Consider the following 3,495-nt stretch of genomic DNA (forward strand, 5'->3'; position numbering starts at 1 on the left):
AAGGTTCTCGCAGCTACACTGCCAGAATCGAAGGTGCTCCTCCGCCTTTATACCCCGGAAAAAGGCGTGGTCACTTGTACTCCCTTCCCGCAGTCACTTCCAGGCACTCAGAAAAGGGGCATGGCCTCCCCCAGCACCTCTGGGAAGGCATGGGTTGTGTGGGTGGGTGCATGGACGGAGAGGAACCAGTTCTTGCCGGCATTGGTGACCCAGGGCCTGTGGTTTGATTCCGGGTCCTGTCCGGGCTGTAGCCAGCAGAAGCGGAAGGAGCTGAGGTGCTTCCCACTGCGCTGCTGTAGTCTGGGTAGTGAGGTTCAGAGGCGGCACTGGAGGCCCGTCCTGAGCCTGCTCCCTCCCCGGGACGCCTGTCTCTCCTCTTCTTAAACCCTGAACTACCTCCTGGCCTAAGGACTTCAGTCCACTCTTAGCTTCTGCTCCCACTCCCTCCTCCCACAGCGGCCTCACTGATGCCACTGCCTCCAGTCCCCTTGCTGCTGTGACTCAGCTCCAAGCTTCTCTGGCAGGGGCTTGGCACCCCTCAGTAGCAGGTGCCTGGCACCAAGGAAGGGCCCAGTGAACGCATGAGTGGACAGAATGAGGGACACAGAGGCCATCATGGGCACCTGCAGAGGCTGAGGAGTAGGTAGGAGGGAGAGGAACGCCAGGGGCATCCCTAGCCACAACCTGGCACCGTTTGCATGGTCAAGGCACAAACACTCCCTGACCAACCTTGAGGGCTCTGGTATTGAGGCCCCATGGAGACACGGGAATCAGGGGAGTGGCTTCCAAAGTCTGTCCCCAAGTCTAGTGTCTACCCAGGTCCAACTGTCTGACCTTGGGCTACGTACCTCCCCATCCAATTAAACACACTGCCGCTGTGAGGACAGACACAATGTGTGGTATTGAAGGGTGCCAGCTTGTGACCCTAGGCAGTAAGGTCAATGGCACGACTCCTAGACCCTTGGGGTGAGTCGGCTCCTGACTCCTCACATGGTAGATAGAAGAGGATAGCGCTATAGAAATGAAGGTTTTTTGGCTCATGAGAAACCTGGGAATGAAATGTCATCATCTCCACAGGCTTGGATTTGAGCGATGGAGCACCCTGAGCACCTTCCAGGGCCCAGACACTGACCTAGGGTCAGAAATGTGTGCCAGGGCCGGGCGCGGTCGCTCATGCCTGTATCCCAGCACTTTGGGAGGCTGAGGTGGGCGAATCAAGAGGTCAGGAGTTCGAGACCAGCCTGGCCAACATGGTTAAACCCCATCTCTACTAAAAATACAAAAATTAGCTGGGTGTGGTGGCAGACACTTGTAGTCCTAGCTACTCAGGAAGCTGAGGCAGGAGAATTGCTTGAACCTAGGAAGTGGAGGTTGCAGTGAGCCGAGATTCGTGCCACTACACTCCAGTCTGGGTGACAGAGCGAGATTCTGTGAAAAAAAAAAAAAAAAATGTGTGCCAGGTCTCAGGCACTGAGCTAAGGTCAGAAATGTGTGCCAGGTTCCAGGCACTGAGCTAGGGTCAGAAATGTGTGCCAGGTTCCAGGCACTGAGCTAGGGTCAGAAATGTGTGCCAGGTTCCAGGCACTGAGCTAGGGTCAGAAATGTGTGCCAGGTTCCAGGCACTGAGCTAGGGTCAGAAATGTGTGCCAGGTTCCAGGCACTGAGCTAGGGTCAGAAATGTGTGCCAGGCCCCAGGCACTGAGCTAGGGTCAGAAATGTGTGCCAGGCCCCAGACACTGAGCTAGGGTCAAAAATGTTTGCCAGGACCCAGGCACTGAGAAATGTGTGGGGTCAGGAATGTGTGTGGGGTGCAGATCCAGGCAGGAGGTGAGAGGACAGGGACTTCAGGGAGACTGACAGCATTAACACAGAGCCACCAGGGCCTGCAGGAAAGTCCTTAGAGCACCTTAGCTCCCTTGGCCCTGGAGGGTGGACCACACAGTGTAGACTAGAAACCAGACTGCAGGTAACAACGCATTCTCTGTGCCCTGTGTGGAGCACTGACTAGGGCTAATGGCAAAAGGCTGTGAGCACCTCCAAGGAACTGGGCCTTTAGACTCAAGTTTCCATTTAAGAGGCACTTACTAGCTTGAGATGGAACACTAACTGAAGTCCCCCCTGTGACTGAAGGGCATAAAATAATCTTGAAACCTCCCCCCTGTGACTGAAGGGCATAAAATAATCTTGAAACCTGAAAAACTCATGATGTCTTCAGTAATCTTGGAAAAGCTCTAACGGGGAGGGCAGTCCCAGAAGAGTTCTATTACAAAATGGAATTTTTTTTTTTTTTTTTTTTTTAGATGGCGTCTCACTCTGTTGCCAGATTGGAGTGCAGTGGCATGATCTGGGCTCACTGCAACCTCCGCCTCCTGGATTCAAGCGATTCTCCTGCCTCAGCCTCCTGAGTAGCTGGGATTACAGGCACATGCCACCACGCCTGGCTAATTTTTGTATTTTCAGTGGAGACGAGGTATCATCATGTTGGCCAGGATGGTCGCGATCTCTTGACCTCGTGATCCACCCGCCTCGGCCTCCCAAAGTGCTGGGATTACAGGCGTGAGCCACCTCACTCAGCCTAAAAAATAGAAATGGTTTTTATGGGCTCCTGGTGCCTGAGGAAGGCAAAGAGGAGACATTCATGAGCAGGGAGCCTCTGTTCCCCTCAGACTGACTCTGGAACTGAGTGAGGAGCTGCTGGATTCTATGGTCACTTGGACACTGCCCTATACACAGCTCTTTACTTACTGACCAAGAGCTACTTAGTTTGTAGACAGTCATTCCTAGGTGAATGGACAACATCCTATTTGGAAGGCCACCTCTCTGATGGAAGACGGCAAAGGCAAATCGGCTAGGTGGGTTGGATTGCATGCTGTTTTCCTAGCGTGATGGAAGATTTGAACAGCAGCAAAAACCCCTGTACTTGAGTTTTTTTCTGGCTCATGGACAGTCGTCAATGTCCCGGTCATAGAGTTGGGAAGGAGAATGTGAAAGTTGATCGCACAAATTGGGTCATTCTTGTCACACCCAACTAAAACAGAGTCAAGAGGCCATGGGGGAAAAAAATCACTGTATTATCCCCAGACTGCAATTCTCTGTAAGTCTGGCAGCTGTAACCTGAAACTATTAATAGTTCTATCTTATATCTATGGACACAACCGGCTGCTGCTCTAAGACCAGCCTGACCCACTGCAGTCACTCACCAGTCAGAGCATGCCACTTCTTCAAATTTTACAGCGCCAATGAACTTTCTGGAAAAAAAAAAAACTTAGTATTTCTCATTTAAAAAAAAAAACCTCTGGCCGGGCGCGGTAGCTCACGCCTGTAATCCCAGCACTTTGGGAGGCTAAGGTGGGTGGATCACGAGATCAGGAGATCGAGACCATCCTGGCGAACTCTGTGAAACCCCGTCTCTACTAAAAATACAAAATAATTAGCCGGCCATGGTGGCGGGCGCCTGTAGTCCCAGCTGCTCGGGAGGCTGAGGCAGGAGAATGG

This window comes from Nomascus leucogenys, chromosome 8 (assembly GCF_006542625.1).
Source record: "Nomascus leucogenys isolate Asia chromosome 8, Asia_NLE_v1, whole genome shotgun sequence".
Taxonomy (NCBI): domain Eukaryota; kingdom Metazoa; phylum Chordata; class Mammalia; order Primates; family Hylobatidae; genus Nomascus; species Nomascus leucogenys.